Genomic DNA, 18401 nt, shown 5'->3' with positions numbered 1-18401 from the left:
GTTTTCTACTTATAGGCAATGGACCCATAATGTCAATTGAAATAACCTGCCAAGGACGAACACAATTCTTAGGACGACCCATGACACCTAATGTCAAATGATTTTGAGCTTTATATTCTAGACACTTAGAACAATTATTGACATAATTTAAAACATCTTTATACATTTTCGGCCAAAAGTACTTTAAATTTAATCTTTTAAGAGTTTTAAACATACCCAAATGACCAGCAGTGGGAACATCATGATTAATTGATATTAATTCCGAACGATGTTCCATAGGAATCACCTCCTTCCAATCAAACTCCGATGTTAAATAATTTTTATTTTTAGACAATCTAAATAATTTATCATTTTTAATACAATAATTTTGAAACGATGCTGGCTCATTAGCGCAGCCATTGAAAATATTAAGAAACCATTTATCATTACCTTTATAATTTGAAATTGAAAATATACTACTCACGGGAACCGAACGACTCAACGCGTCAGGAATAACATTATCACAACCCTTACGATGTTTAATCTCAAAGTTAAACTCTGATAACCTAGTACTCCACCGAGCCAAACGCCCCGACGGGTTTGACAATGATAAAAACCACTTAAGAGCACTATGATCCGTGTAAACTGTAAATTTTTTACCATTATCGAGATAACAACGCCAATGTTCGACCGCTGCCAAAACCGCCAATGTTTCCCGTTCCGTAATACCATAATTTTGTTCCGGCTTGGTAAATGACCTACTCATATATGCGACAGGATGTTCTTTCCCTTCAAAGTTCTGAGAGAGCATCGCACCAATCCCATAACTACTCGCATCCGTGTGAACTTCAAAAGGTTCGTTATAATTAGGACACCTGAGAACAGGAGCAGAGACCAAACACTCCTTAAGCTTTCTAAAAGAACAATCCGCCTCCTCCGTCCATTTAAATGGAGGTGCACCCTTACGAGTAGAAGTTAATTTATTTAACGGTGCCGCCAAGGTACTGAAATCCTTAATGAAACGACGATACCACGACGCTGTCCCTAAAAAACGTTTTAAGCCCTTAACATTGGTTGGAGTGGGAAAATTAACTATTGCAGAAACCTTATCCGGGTCCGTACGCAACCCGTGTTTATCGATTACATACCCCAAATATTTCAACTGACTTCTAAAAAAACGACATTTATCAAAATTAATAGTAAGATTACATTCTTTTAAAATTTCCAATATTTGTAATAAAATAGAAACATGTTCATTGAAATCCGCGGTTGCAATTATTAAATCATCAACATAACAACAAACTTTAACCCCGAAACGGTTTCCAAACAACTTATCTACTAATCTCTGTTGAGTGGCAGGTGCGTTAGTTAAACCGAACGCCATACGTTTAAACCTGAATGTACCACGTGACGGAATATAAAAAGCAGTTTTATCCCTATCCGATTCCTGAATCTGAGTTTGAAAGAAGGCACTACAAAAATCGATTGTTGACAAATAATGAGCATCCCTAAGATTATCTAAAATTTCTGATATATAAGGTAAACTATATGCATCCTTTTTGGTTACCGCATTCAGTTTCCGACTATCCAAACATAACCGATAGCTACCCGTATCCTTTCCCTTAGGAACCAAAAGTACCGGAGAACTCCACTCACTCTGACAGGGTTCGATGACATCCAACTCAAGCATCTTATCAACCTCCTCCGAAAGAATTCGTTGTTTCTCAGGAGACATCCGATAATATCGTTGCTTAATGGGAACAGCATCCCCCGTATCAATTCTATGAGTAACCACGGTAGTCAACCCTAAACCTTTCCGCTCAAAAGAAACAGAACGAAACTGATTAATAATGCTATCAACAATTGAACGCTGATCGCTATTTAAATGTTCATAACCCGTAATGACGTCATCCGAATTATTACACAAAATAGATTCTTGTTTAAAACTAACTGAATTAATATATTTCGGACAAATTTTGAATATTTTCCAAAAGTCAATACCTAAAATTATATCTGAATTAATTTCCGGAAAAACAAAAAATTTTATAAAATGAAGTTGATCTTCGAACGCAACCGGTAAACACAAGTAACCAAGAGAAAACAACTTGTTCCCGTTAGCCACAACCGCAGAAATAATATTATCTTTAAAAAGAGTATAACCTCGTTGTAAGAAATCCTTATAAAAATTACCCCCCAAAATTGATATAGACGCACCAGTGTCTAAGAGACCCGACAACTTAATGTCATCTATTTGTATAACGGCATAAGGCCTATTTTCAATACAATTATCATTACACAGAACCGAGTTTAATTTATACGATAAAAAATAAATTGAAATTGTTTTAAGCCAAGAATCCCAATCAGATTTAGAAAAATTAATATTATTACTAGTTTTAACTCGGTTCCAACTTACTCGTTTTTTTAAATCTTTAACCCCATTATTATATTTCGATTTACATTTAACACAATCGGGACGCTTAACATTAGGCTCTCCGCAACCAAAACAAAACACAACATTCCGATCCTTAAAACAATCGGCATAAGAGTGAGAAAACGATTTACAACGTTGACAATAAACAGTACGATTCGACGCGCGATCACCGATGAAATTAATGCTCGGCTGAATTTTACTATTGCTATTATTACTAGACACAGAATGTTTACACTGAGACGGCAATGATGTATGAGAATTATTGTAAAACGAGTTGGTAGGAGACAAAAATTGACGAGAGAATTTATGCGCTGAAGGAACAGAACGATTAGAATTAAAACGATTATTTTTATTAAAATACCCCTGATTATTAAAATTATTCGAATAATTAAATTTTTTAAATGAACTTTTAAAAACGTTTTTAACGCCAGTATTATAAGCTAAATCAGGTGCAACTAAATCATCCGAGACATTCTGTGGTTCGTGAAAATCTAAAAGTCTACTTTGAACATTCTCATAATTACGACACACATTCCTAAGCTGATCAATTGACGTTATATCCGATGACGCTAACATCCCAGCGTAACAAGGTCTAACGTTGTGTAATAAAATTTCTAATTTAAATTTTTCCTCAGGAGGAGTAGTCAATCTGTTAAACATTTCATCCATAACAGCCAAATAAATTACAATAGACTCATTCACCCCCTGTGTTCTATTTTGAATTTCCCTTAATAATTTGTAATCAAAATCTGGTTTATCGAAGTCCCTACGCAAATATTCTAAAACTACTTTCCAATCTGAAACCCCAGCACACACACTCCTATACCATTTTAAAGCATCGCCAACAAACAGCTGTAACGCAAAAGATAAAACTTTGTCATCCGCAATGCGATGAATAGTACAATGTTCCGTAACCCGGCGTATAAAAGAGCGTACGCAAGATTTACCGTCGAATTTAATTTTACTTAAATCTCCTAAACTGTTATGATCACAATGAACCGTTACATTCAAGGGATTACTAGATGATAACGAAGAAACTGTAAGAAATGGAGATTTATTAGACGATTTTAATTTATTAACTACCCCACAATAATTATTAAATTGATCAATACACAAATCGTAAATGTCCCTATTCTTCTTAACCTCATCCTCATCCAATCTGCCAATCCTATGATACAAATGAGCCAACAAATTCTCTGCCCTCAATAAACTATTAAAATTCGGATTAGAATTAATAATTGATTTCACTTTTATCAAGGTGTCACTAATACCGCCCAAATCAGTTATAATATCCAACGGACTGACCAAAATCTCCTCTGACGGTAACAATTCCGATAATTGTAATATTTGTTTACGTAAAGCTAAAACCGTGGCAGCTGGCTCCTCATTCCGAACAACCACCTCATATTCTAACTCAGCCTTAGGCAGGGATACGAATTTTATTAAGTGAGTCATCGTAACACAATAATAAAATTTAAACGAAACAAAAAGTACAAAAAAAAGTTCGATTTAAATTAATATTAAAATGTAACAAAGAAGTACAAAGTAAGCAAAAATATTCGTTAATAGAGGGTAGTAAAAAAAATTTAGTTACGGCAAAAATTATTGAGCAAGAAATAATTAATACAAAAAGTAGGTAACTGAAAATTTTTAGCAAGGAACGATTAACAATGCAAAAACCGTGACTACGCTCGGACAAATCTTTTAAATTCAAATAAAAACTTTTAAATATTAACTTTAAATTTTAAACATACTAATATAAATACACAACCTACGAAACAGTAATCAAATTTAATTAATAAAAATGAAAAGTAATAATTTAACACAATTCACAAAACACAAAACACGCAAAGACACAAGGACAAGACCCTTACCATACCCAAAGAAAACCACTTGCCAGGAATAAGAAAAAAAAATTGAGTGCCAATGCGATACCCTACAAAATAAAATAATTAAAATAATTCACCGACAAACAAATTATTTCAAATATTAGAGAATTTACGTTGGGCGCCAGTGCTACGTGTTAAAAAATTGCTGCTGGGTTAGAGAGTCACCCACAATTCCTAACACGAGACACAAGAGAGAGAGTACAAAAAATCCTACAGAATCTTAATTTTTTTTTTTTTCAAAACACACAAAATCACCTTACACTAAAGCAGAGCTTAAACCTATAAGAACTACAATGACTCACCTACAATTAATTGCACTCAGCTGTTAAGACGGCGAGAGAATCTAACCCAAAAAAGAAAAGAGCAAAAAGGGCCCGCAAACACTCGCCCTGAGGCTTATATACCCTAGCAAACCCCGCGCGTCGCGACACAACTACCCCCCAAGGTGAACCGCGACGTAATACAATACGAGGGTATTCCAAAATTAAATCAGTCGCCTAGAAAAAGTAAATAGCAACGCTAATGCATAACTGTGCTATTATACATCAGCAGGAACGAAACCAGGCGCTATTAAAAATATATGCTACAATATGTAATTTAATATTATGTTAGTATGTAATGTTAACAGCTTTTAGTTTTATTTAATAAATCAACTAGCTTATTACACACATTCATGTTAACTGAAACATATGTATTAAGTTGCTTACCTTAAAAGCATACTACTATGAGTAAATTTCAAGTGTTTATTAAATAGAAATTAATTGATAAAGCGTATTATTCGGTGCCGGGTTACATAGTTGATAAAGACGTGTGGACTTAGTGACGCTGTATTTCATTTAAAATATCACTAATTTTGCGCTAAAACACAGTTTATATATTATTATTTTCAAAAGAGTAACTGTGGAGTTACTTGCCGATTCTTCTCTGCAGAATCTACACTCCGAATCGGTGGTAGCTCCACTTTTAAAAACAATGATCACTTTAAAATTTTATTTTCTTAAATGACGATTTGAAAGCGCTTTTGAAGCCTAATTAAATAAAGTTGTTTCCGATTCTTCTATTTCATCTAAAGATAGATAAAAATTACGTAGGTACTAAACAACATGTTTTCAATTGAACCCTTAGTAATTGGGTCGTTTTTATCTTAGAATGTTTTGATTAAAACCCTATTTATTTCAATTAAAATATTTGATCAAGGAATTTTTGGCTTTATAAAATATTCTTTAAATAATTTTATTAGTGATTTAAAATTGTGCAAGAGATTAAATATCATTGTAAATATAACTTTAAAAACAAAATAAATATTAATAAGAATAATCATAACAATATATATATATATATATATATGTGTGTGTGTGTGTGTGTGTGTGTGTGTGTGTGTGTGTATGTGTGTGTAATTATAAATACTACTTTATCGAATTCCTCGATTTGTTAAGCATCCTTAACACACATACTAATGAAATTCATTTAGTAGCTTAAGTATCATGATACTCTTAGATAGGTCTTTTTTCCATGGAGGAGAAATATAGATGCCCAACGCTGCTCCACTGCGGTTTGGCTGTATTGTTACTGCGGATTGTTACTGTGACAATCAATCGCTATCAGGTATTTATGATAACAACCGGACACAAGCCATATATGGAGTCTGAATCTGAAATTTTATGTAACTCAAATTAATGCATATGTTACCATAAATAAGAGCATTTTGTTGCTTTCTTTAGGAACAGCCGATCTTGTATCTATGTCAAACATATTTTTAGACATTAATATAGATACGAGGTGAGACCCGCGGCTTACCCGTGTTGACTTGAGGAAAAAAAGCCTTCCTTCTTCGTAAACGTACTTCGTAATCGTACCTAACCTGCATTTTTAAATAATTTAAAATTTTAAGTCGTGGATGCCACAAGCAACTACCTCTAAAATGATATGTAATTTATGTGGAGTAATTGTGAGGTTTTTTATTAAAAGGAAGGCAAATATCTTAATCTTAGCGTATTAATATATATGATCTAAGAAAGTATATCTTGGTAAAAACAATTTTCTACAATCGGTAAATGACAGAATTACATTCAAATTGTTAGCCCGTATAAAGCTTTCTGGAATAGCAGGAGAACCCATTTTATCGCAATCCGGATAAAAATAAGGGATAATTTATTCTGGCCTACGCGTATCCCGTTAACGGACAAACGGATATTTTATACGGACACACTCTAGGGACATTTGACAATAATGTATGACCGGAAATGACTTTATTGATTTTCTACGGCTAACCTTCTAAAATGTTACTTCTGATTTCAAAAAATGAGCAGCTTCTGAATTCAACTGTAATTTATTTTATGGGTGTTAGGTACGTCATAAATTTTTACTGGATGTACTGTTTTTGTTGATTCTTTATTCGACGACGACCTGACAATTACTTTTTGGATTATTCCTAATAATGCTTATTGGTTATTTTTTCGAGTAATTACATTGTATTACACATTGATGTAAATGGAAGTCGTTTTTTTGTTTATTTATTTATTTATTTATTTATTATGCCAACAACCTTGTTGTGTCTACCTAGACACTAAAAAATTCACTATAACCATCAGCACATGGTACAAACAAATTGAGTGTTACCTCAACTATAAACACATACAGCTTACATGAGAGTATTTCATTACAAAAACACGTAAAATAGATAAAATTATATAAAATTAAACCAGTGAAAATTAAATTATTACAGTAAATTTAAGAATAAAATAATCAAATTTAAATTAGTTTACAAAATTAAATTGATACTACAAAATTAAAAATAATACGAAAGATTAATAATAAAATAATCAATTATAAAATTATGAATAAATTCAACATTAAAATCAGTGCCATAAAAAAATTGTTAGCGAGCCAAATCAATTATTGTTATTCTGTAACATAATTTAACAGACGGTCGGTTCTAGTTGTTATCCTAAGCACATGATAGAAATCCTATTTACTTAATACTATTAACTCTATGTAAATAGTAATTAAGTTTATAATTCACTTTAATTTACTTTTGATTACATTATCATGATTTTTTTTTAATTATATTTATTTACTAAGTTTATGTATTTAATATATTTGCAAGGATGTTACTTTTTAATTATATTGTAACTTTAACACTAACAATATTAAAGCAACATTAAAGCGACTTAGTTTTCATCTAACAAATGTCACTATCATTAACTAACTACCAATGTAAAAAAATACTTTATTATGTTTATATCTGTTTATCACATTAAATTAAGAATATTCAATGTCAAAAGTGTGTTTTTGTTGAAAAGGAGATATCCCTAGTTTGGTACCATGATAAGGAAACCAGGATCTGGTAATTGGATACCAGAGAAATCGAGGGAAACTCTCGAAAATCCGCATAACTTTTTACTGGGTGTACCGATTTTGATAATTTTTAATTTAATCGAAAGCCGATGTTTATCATGTGGTCACATTTAAATTTCATCGAGATCTGATTACAACTTTTGGAGTAATCTTTGATAATGCCTATTTACTTAACTATTTTTTCGTATACCTACGTTGTATTACTTGTCGATATAATTGAAGTCGGTTTTTTTATCGTTTGCCTGCAAACACAATTACATCAATTACGAATTAAGGAAATTTTCTTCTACTACGAATAATAACTGTTCACTGTATTATATGAAAAATTCTAATGATATTTTTTGTTCACGAAATGAACACAAAAGTAAAGTAAAAGTATTACAGGTTTGTTACAATTACCTTCGTCTACCTACGTTGTATTACTATGTACTTGTCGATATAATTAAATTCGGTTTTTCTTCGTTTGCCTGCAAACACAATTATTTCTTCTTAATTCTGAATTTGAAAGCGGAGAAAAATGTGAAAGATAGTTTTTGTCAAATAAATAAAAAATTAATTGGGTATCGATTCCACTATAATAGATTACAGAATTAAAAAAAAATCCCACTAGTTAATTAACTCAAAGTATTTGTATAAAGTATTGTAAACAATAAATTGCATTTAAATAAAATTACATTAATAGCGAAAATATCCATTAATATCTGATAAACCAAAATAACTATCGATTTCATATTGATTTAAAATAAATCATATTTTAATGACAGCTTTGACAGCTGACTGTCAATCGTATCAATATACTAGGCGTTTATTTTCAGCACTGACCACCGTGCCATCTGCTCCCTTATCCCGTCACTCGTTTCGTGTTTACTGTTTTAGAATGCGGCCTGAGTCCATTCCTGATATATATTTATGGTTTCAAGTTATTGATATTTGTAATGAGTTTTCAAACATTCTACACTAAATATAATAAACATTAGTGCTTCAAGAACTTAGTGATCGGGTCTTTTTATAGACATTGTAATATGGCCTCACTTTTATAAAAGATCTAATAACTCTGCTCTCAAATATCCAAAATATAGAGAATTTGAACATGAGCAGTCTTTCGTGGCACGAGTTGTAATATTATAATACTATACAAACTATTTATTTTAAAACCTCTGGTGATATCTGAATGATGAATGAATTTGGGGTAAGATGATTTTCGGGTCCAGAAATAGATCTGTGGGAATCTCAGGTCGCTTCAAAAAATCTACTACCATCACTTAAAAATATCCAACAAGCGAATTTCTGAAAGCTTACTGCTGAACTAAAAAAAACTATTTAATTTCTAATACAAAATAAACATTAAAAAAAAAAAAAAAGTTTAAAATTACTCCCACTTGCGAAAAAAAAAACAACATAAAAACACACAAATCAAGACAGAGATTACATTAACCATTTACCATTATAAAATGTAGCTTGTCAATATAACGGCTTGTCCGTGTGACCTCGAAGCGATTTTTCGCACTATTACACCTGTCTGCACCAACGCTGGCTCGTTGTACCCACTTAACCTGATATATGGCTTACAGGATGCGGCAACTACCCGTAGATTATTAATTATTACTTTTTGTTGAATTGTCTAAAGTAAACGGCATATTTAATCTTTGTTGTAATATATAATATAATAACATAATATATATATATTATTAAAAGAAGAAAAAGATAAAAAATATTATTAAAAGAAGTCCCTTTAGGCAAGGTTCCGAAGATACTGGCAGCGTTCCCCCTTTGAATAGCTAGACTAATTCTTTGTCCGAAGTAGCTGCCAGCTCTTCGGTCTCCTGTGACGTCGAATAACCTTTTTGCTATTTCCTTAAAAAGTCTTATAGCGCTAGGACCCTACGTACCAAGGGTCTCGACACCGAATGGGACAAAATCATATTCGGAGCCTAGACCCCTGTATTTGTATGATTTAGTTTTTTCAGCCGCTTCACAAATATATGTAAATAAATAAAATGTTTAATTAATAAATTTTTTACGTCGTTTTCTGTAAGTTGTAAAAAAGTTCTTTAATGTTTCATTCTTTTGTAATGTCATGAAAGAATAAATTATGCGCAATAACATGATGCATTTTTGTTAAATTATGCTAGACTAGCTATAGGCTGACTACATTTCGTATCTCGAATTTCTTTAATACGCCTAACTCTAATTATTTATTCTAATAAAAATTGAGTTTCATAATGTATGTTTTATGCTAAGCTAAATTAGAAAAACTAATTGAAAAAAAAAACTAATAAAAAAAAAAACAAAAAGCCAACATCACGCGGTGTTCTCAGGCGGTCACCCATCCAAGTACTAACCGTGCCCGAAGTTGTTTAACTTCAGTGATCGGACGAGAACGGTGTATTCAACGTGGTATGGACGTTTAAAAATTCGTGACGCGTAACGAGTTTGATCCGTAAAAATTTTACCCCACATACGCCTAAAGAAATTTGATTTCAAAAAAAAAAACTGTAATCAAATTACATCAACAAGTATAGTATAACACACATTATTAAGAATAACTCGAAAGGTACTCGTCAGATATCATTAAAATTTAAATAGACCACTCGACAAGCACTAGCTTTCGATAAAAAAAAATCATCATTATCAATAAGTCAAATAAAAAGTATTAAGGTATATAGAAAAATATAACCGAATTAAGTGTTCCTTAAAAAAAACTAAAAACTAATTTTTATAAGTATTTTTTTTTTAATAATTTGCCAACGTTGCAGACGCCATGGTTGCGGGCAACTCGTATCACACACAACCTTGATCCATGTTCACTGTCATGGGACCATGGATCGGAAGTTTCAAAATGACAATCGCGGTAATTCTCGTATGATTAAGTTTTAATAGTGGTCTGAAAATTTAAAAGCTTATATTATATTATATTATATTTGAAAAGTGAAGTTATTAAATTTCTTTTCAAAAATATCGACGCACAGCTTTGATTCTAATCGTGTATTGATTTCATTAAAACAATTTATCGTTAGAAAATAACCAACCCTTTTACCTTCCCATTTGTTAAAGTTTCTAAAGTTTTCCTTAGTAGGTACTACAATCCTCCCCACAAACCCACCCAAGAGTTTATCATCTGTCAAAAACCGGCAACGCACACGCAACCATTTCAAATTTCCAGGGGTGACAGTAGCCAGTTAACTCCTGCTTGCCCCATATTATTAAAAAAATATATATGTTAAAATATAGTACTAGGTATATCGTGCTAAAACACGTAAATAACATTGAATAATTAAGTGTAACTGAAAAATGTAGTTTAATTTAATTTCGAATAAGCTGTCATAGAAATAAGGTTCGTTTTTAAGTACCTTTTATATAATTTATCAGTGGCATTTACGCGGTTTTAGAGTTTCCTAGACGACAAACTCGTGACTCTTAGGCTCGTGACTTAGTCCACGTGACTTTTGTTTATTGAACTTTGTTTTCTTTTGTGCTTGTTGGTTTTCTCACTTTTGCTAAAACATCATTACTTTGTTACAAAATTTATCATTTAGTATGTGTTAGTGACTCTAATAAACACTGTTAATAATTTACATTAGAATCTTCATATTGTATACTTCCTATCCGTCGCTACAATATCGTGTCCTGTACCCAAAGCTTTTCTGGAAGAAATCACTCTTCAGCGATAAGATCGCCTTTGTACATCTGTTTTTAGTTACTACTCTGTTTGTTTGTATTTTGGTGTACAATACAAAATATCATTGTTATTATTAAAGCTATATTTTTTCAATACTTAGCTGAAGTAAATTGGCTATATATTTTTATAATAAACAAATCTAGGTTTGTACTGTCTTATAGTTACGTATCGCCACGCATATTGAGAGATGTTTAATTTTCATTAAATATCTATATCAGCATCTTGAAAACGACAAAGTTGAGGTCAGCGCTGAATATTTGTGCCGATAGCTATTCTCGATATTCTAAGAACAAGCTCAGCGTGAAGTAATATGACTACTATAGCTGAATTTTGTAAGATAAGTAAGACTGTAACTTATGTCTTCCTATATTTAACATAAGTTAAAGAACTACCTTATATAATCGACAACAAAAAACGCATTTAGCCAAACTGTTAGTTGATTTTGTTTTTGAAGTATTTTTTGTTCTAAAATAATTGTGATTTGAATATATATGAACCGAAAAAGCGAAAATGAGAAATTAATTTATTACATTTCAAAACACGTAAGCGACAAGCTTTGCATGACACTAACGACCTCTTTCACGAGACCGTGATCATCTTCAATAGAACGTAATAATAATTTCAATTGGCAAAGTACGATAAGGTAAGGAAACATACGTTAAATCTACGTAAGTTTTTATGTGAACATACACAAAAAAATATTACCTCTAATGATTTCCTTACCTATTTTTAATGAAATAAAGACCATATTTTATTAATGTCATGTTGGTTTAGTATATGTTATTGTGTGCAATGCAAAATCTAAAATATTTGTAACATGTCCATTGAAATAATATCCGCGTGATCCTCAAGGGTATCCTATAAGTTCGTCGATATCGGTCACATTCTTTTTGTGCTGATTGAGTGAAGGTCCTTTGCAATTATTGGGAAGACTGAATAGGGCTAACGAATCTAAATGAACAAAAGTCAGAAAATAATTTTCATCTTCTGTGGATTTTTTTAGGTAATATACCTATTAAAAACTAATCGTTTTTTAGATCAAATAAATCTATTTAGTAATAGCTACTTACTAAGTAATGACGTACCGAAAGATTTCATTATGTTTATTTTATGACACTACAGACAATTTAAAAAGATCTGTACTTATATATTGACTTAACAAGTTGGACCAACGAGGCTAACACCAACATATAAAAGTAATTTTACATTCAAACAAAAATTAAAAGTCAAGATAAGTGTCTCCTCAATTATAGAGACAAACCAAATTGACTACAAAGATAAGCTACATAATAGGTAGGGGAAAAGTTCTTTCGTATTTTCTAGTAAAAAGTTGCAATAAAATCCTTTTTGGCTGTATTGTTTGTAACTGGCTGGTTTTGATACCATGAAAAGGTGACATTTTAAAAATGAAATTAAAAAAGATTTTTTCGCCAGTTTTCATTTGTTTTTCTGTCCGCCAAAATAGATGAACCGAATGAAATAAATTCAGTGCATTTTTCAGTATTTTAAAAAAAGGAAAAATGCAATCAAGCTGCGAAAAACTTAGTGGCGTTTACGGACCTAATGCAATGTCAATAAGAGTACCACAAAATTGGTTTAAGCGTTTTCGGCCAGGAGGTTTGGGTGTCAAAGATGTATTACACTCTGGTTGCTCAGTTACGGATAAACGTGATGAGTTTTTTGAAATATTGGAACTAGATCGACATTTAAGTAGTTACGATATAACTGAATTTCTGAGATTTGACCATAAAACACTTTTGACCCATTTGAAAAGGGGTAGCTATACAAAAAAAGATCGATATATCAGTGTCACATGAACTCACTGAAAAAAACCTAACAGAGTTTGTACTGATTTGCGATTCTCTCTTAAGACAAAATGATATCGAATCATCTTTGAAGAAATTTATCGTTAATGATAAAAAGAGGATCACCTACGACAATAAAGTCGCTCAATCTGCATAAACTATCGCGGAACCCAGTTTGACACGCAATAAGGTATTGTTGAGTGAAAAGCCATCGATTCGGATTTTTACTGTTAACAGCTGATGAGACTTAAGAAAGAAATTGAGAATAAGTGAAAAATAATAAGGAAAATCTTACATTGAATATCTATATAAAACACGAAGAAACTTTTTCTCCAACCTAATATTATAATACCTAATATTATAATAATTCTAAAATTAGTACACAATAATAGTACTATGAATGGAAAAACACACACACATATACACACACACGAAACTAAAAAGAATCGCTAAAAAGCGTCTAGTGACATATTGGGTACACCTATTAAAATTTTAAAAGTGAAAATTAAAAAAATATATCAGAAAATTAGTTAAAAAGCATGTTCATGCGGTTGACCTTTTTACTAACGAAGGAACAAAAAAATAACAATTCATCAAATTGTTGAAAAGGTCATCACATCATCATCATCACATCAGCCTTTCGCAGTCCACTACTGGACATAGGCCTCCACAAGTTCATTCATGTGTTTTGCCCATAGTCACCACGCCGAGCAGGTGGGTTGGTGACGGCAGGGCTGGCTTTACCGCACCGGAGGCGCTGCTGCTGTTGGGTGGCTATCCCGCCATTAGTCGGTTTTTTAAGTTCCAAGGTAGTAGTTGAACTGTGTTATCCCTTAGTCGCCTCTTACGACACCCACGGGAAGAGAGGGGGTGGCTATATTCTTTAATGCCGTAACAACACAGAAAAGGTAAAACTACTCATATTAAAATAATCAATTCAGAATACGTAACAACATTTTCTTTGACAAACACACACAATACTACGCTGTATAAAGCAACTCTTTCTATTACACTTCATCCCGTATTCAAAGAAGATAGCGTCATAAAAATTGGTATTACTTCACAACCTCGCTTAATATTCCTCTCAGGCTGTTTTAACATTGAGAGCAATTATCGACTTTGTCACGTTAACTTTCTGATATATCAACTGCTCGAAACTTCATAACTTGTGATGTGAGAGCGTCGATAAAAGTTACTAACTGATCAACGTTAGGATTACATTCTTATGTCATTTTAGGTCCTATGTCGCTTGTAATAAGGCACAAAATTATTGTGATTACGACATGGTGTTGATTAATATTGGTAATTAAGATTCGGATCCAACAAATCTTCTATGTTCGTTTATTATTAATAAAACGTTTATTGCTGTTGATTTTTCAACGCTAAGCTTAATAAATTGATTACAATGAGCTAATATTAGCTCATTGTAATATATCGATATTATTATGTACAATCGATGACTTTCATCAAAGCCAAGATGGCCAGGATGGATGGTAGTCAAAAATGTATTTCAAAAGGTATGGTTTTTTAATACGTACTTTCTCAATATTTTAATCTAACGTTTCAGTGTTTTATTTGTAATACATTTTTACAGAAAAGTTAAAAAAAATAGCTAGATTTTTACAGAAAAATTAAAAAAGATAGCTGTTGAAATAAAACAGATTAAGAATTAAAATTAAAGATTAAGAAAAAAATTGTAGCTATACCAGTCGGCTGTTACCTAGAACACAAGCATTAAGTTGCTTACTTTAGGAACAGACAACCGTATGTGTATTGTGTAGGTATTTATTTATTTATTTAAAAAAAATAGAATATATATATGTATGTGTGCTGTGTGGCTACGGGTGCTGTGTGGCTACGGCACTAAAGAATTTAGCCACCCCCTCTCTTCCCGTGGGTGTCGTAAGAGGCGACTAAGGGATAACAAGGTTCCACAACCACCTTGGAACTTAAGAAGCCGACCGATGGCGGGATAACCATCCAACTGCTGGCTTTGAAATACACAGGCCGAAGACGGGCAGCAGCGTCTTCGGTGCGACAAAGCCAGTACTGCGGTCACCAACCCGCCTGCCCAGCGTGGTGACTATGGGCAAAACACATGAGTTCACGTTATTTTTGGCGTGAACTTGTGGAGGCCTATGTCCAGCAGTGGACTGTATAGGCTGTAATGATGATATATATATATGAATGTTTGTCTGTATGCCCTTTATAGAATCGTAAACTATGCATTTGATAATGTCACGATCTTCAGTAAAGTGTTATGCATGAGCCCACAGAGGTTTCTGAGTTGATACGACCAAATAAAAAAATAAAAAAAAAGCAACGCGCGCAAGGTACAACTAGTTAGTAATATAATTACAGTAATATTAGTATAGTATTTTAAAAAATGTATCATATTTTTTTTAAATCTTATCAAATTAAACTCTTTTCACTTTCGAACTCTTTGATATGCATTTTAAGTAGTGAAGTTGGGAAAAAGTTTTGACTTCAAAATTTCTTCTATATTTTATTAGACATCTCTTTTATAAAATATTTCTTCCTAAAAAAGAACTTGAACTTAAACTATTTTATAATTTTTAAATATTCAGAGCAATATCTTTAATGTTATAGTTAGAAGATTTCTATCTAGTTAAGTTTCAGTATGTAAAGGTTCGATTGATATCTTTAATATAATTGAAATTCTCAGTCGATGGTTCGGTCGTCTTACGACGTTTCAAAAGTATCGAAAACCTTAAGATCTACCAAAAAGATTATTTGATTCATTTATGCTGTCTAAAACGTCCTATCTCCAAGTGCAACCTCACACTGTCTAGGAAATGTTATTGGCCGAAAATAAAAGGTCACTAAATGCCTTAGCGAAAGTACTATTTGTGGCATAAGTAAATACGACTGAAATTCCATTAGATCTTAATTTAATATAGTAGATACCCCCAGCTACTAAGCCGTTTGAAATTGTACACGTGGATAGTTCAAAACGAAAAATGAATTGATAAAAAATCAAGTTCCTGCTATAATGATAGAAGGATATTTATAGTTTACAAATTTCCAATAACATCCAAAGACACATTTAACTAGCACAAACTATCTTTCAAACAACAAATAACTCTTTTCAAAAACGGAAAAAGAAGTGCGTGCGTAGTGGTACACATGTCAGAAGTGAAACTTCTTTGGCAAACTAATTTTTAAGTTTCGTTTATATTTATACAAATCTAAAGCTTTAGATTTCTATTCCATTGCCATCGATAAAAACGTTGCCGTTTAATCAAAACGTTGCCGTTTCATCCGTAAAAATTTTACCATCAAGCGCCCAAAGAGGTTTCACTTAAAAAAAAACAACAACCTTACTCTCTTTTATAATTATAAATATTAGCACTAATAAAATAAGTATAAACCAATCTAAAACTATCACAAACCGATGTAGTAAACCTACATTAATGTAAAGGAAACTTGTCGCAATGCGACCTAAAATCGATGTAACAATCGTTAAAATCAATTCTGGATGCCGAAAACGTTAGTGTTATTACTCGATCTTTAGGAGTCATAAAAATTTATTATTACGCCAGTTAGCCGTAACGAAGGGTGGGCTCAGAGATAAAAAATAATATAGATCGGGAAAATCTGCAAAAAAATAGTCCGTTGACGACAAAAACTGTAAACACGAGATATAATATCTCTTTATAAGAATTATTAGATACTTAGTAGGTCACTTTTCTGGACTTTTGTATTGTGACATTTTTTGGATATTATTCGATTTGCTAGTTGTCTTTAACAAGTGTTCTCACTCGGTAAAGTCGGTTTTTATTTCTGAGACTATTTGGGTACGATTTTTTAACGACTTCTACTAGAATTTATTCCTGTTTCGACAGCCCCGAACCGCACACATCAGCATACACGAGCAGAAACGTTCAAATAGTGGGAAAAATTTGTATGAACCTATACAAATGTATGTCGTGTGCAGGGATCGAACCCACGACCGTTAGCGCTACAGCGAAATCCAGTGCTGTAACTGTTGCGCTAACTCGGCATCAATTTCGTATAGACTTATAATGCAAAGAGAAGAGATTTTTTTGTGTGTTTGTTTGTTTCGTTTGTTGTTTATATTAAAACACTACTTAACTTTAAAAACTCCTTTACCATGAGAATACAACGTCATTATCGAGTGATACAAGCTATATTTTGGTAGAAAAAAGAGAGAACAAAATCGTCTGATCTCCCAATTGGTGAGGTACGAGTTTACAAAAATATATATATATATTATAATTTTGACCACACCGATCAATCTTTATGTCTTTTGTGAACTCCTGACTGTGCCCTCTTGACATTAGTGGAAGCCACTACATCCACTTAATACCTAAATAAGAAATTCTTCTTTGTAAGATGCATTAAGGCTAATTTTTTATGTTACGTTAGTAAATTTTTCTGTGTTATGATAAAATAAATTAAAAATTTTACTGAAAAATCGATCTTTATTTCGGCGAAACATACCTCAAATTTCCTCGTGGTGTTGGTTTTTTTATAACTAATTTTTAAGCAAATCTTATGAGACGAAATACAAAACTCAAAGCTATTATGACCAAGTCAAAAATATATTTGTATAAATCATTGTATAGCACTAAGCCAGTTTATCATATGTATGCGTTTATGCATGTATAATGAAGGATGTTGAAATTTCTCAAGTGTAACGGACTCCTGCTTTTGACAAGTAACGTATATATATATATATATATTCAAACAAGAGCATTTAATATATGTATGTGCGTTGTTCAGGAAGTTGTGCTATTTTTAATAATAAGAGTCAGTGTGTGAGTGTGTCTCTCTGTGTGTGTGTGAGTGTGTCTGTGTGTGTGTGTGTGTATGAGTGTGTGTGTGAGTGTGTCTGTGTGTGTGTGTGTGTATGAGTGTGTGTGTGTGTGTGTGTGTGTGTGTGTGTGTGTGTGTGTGTGTGTGTGAGTGTGTCTGTGTGTGTGTATGCGTGTGTGTGTGTATTTGCATTTTTTTAAAGATGTTAATGCAGTCAAAATTAGCGCAATATCTAAAATCATTCAAAAGATTGCTCTTGTCATTTTAAATGAAACATGATAAATTTATGTCGTTTCACTGTAATTTTTTTTTCTATAAGAATTTTCTACAGTATAGTGTAGTAGGAAATCAAAAGAAAAACAAATTGGCTAGAATTTATGCCACCGTTTTCGAGTTTGAACCTAGCAATATATTTAGTGATTAATTTTTATTTGTATAGATTATGTTTGATATTCTGTGCT

At 32.2% G+C, this 18401-nt stretch overlaps 1 pseudogene; it reads right to left on the bottom strand.

Annotated features, from left to right (window-relative positions):
* Positions 1–9949: 9949 nt before the first annotated feature.
* LOC123664850 lies at positions 9950–10067 on the bottom strand (annotated as a pseudogene).
* Between the last annotated feature and the right edge of the window lie 8334 nt (positions 10068–18401).

This window comes from Melitaea cinxia, chromosome 22 (genome assembly GCF_905220565.1).
Source record: "Melitaea cinxia chromosome 22, ilMelCinx1.1, whole genome shotgun sequence".
Lineage (NCBI taxonomy): Eukaryota > Metazoa > Arthropoda > Insecta > Lepidoptera > Nymphalidae > Melitaea > Melitaea cinxia.
The sequence above is the reverse complement of the archived record's forward strand: the minus strand, read 5'-3'. Positions and strand labels throughout refer to the sequence as shown.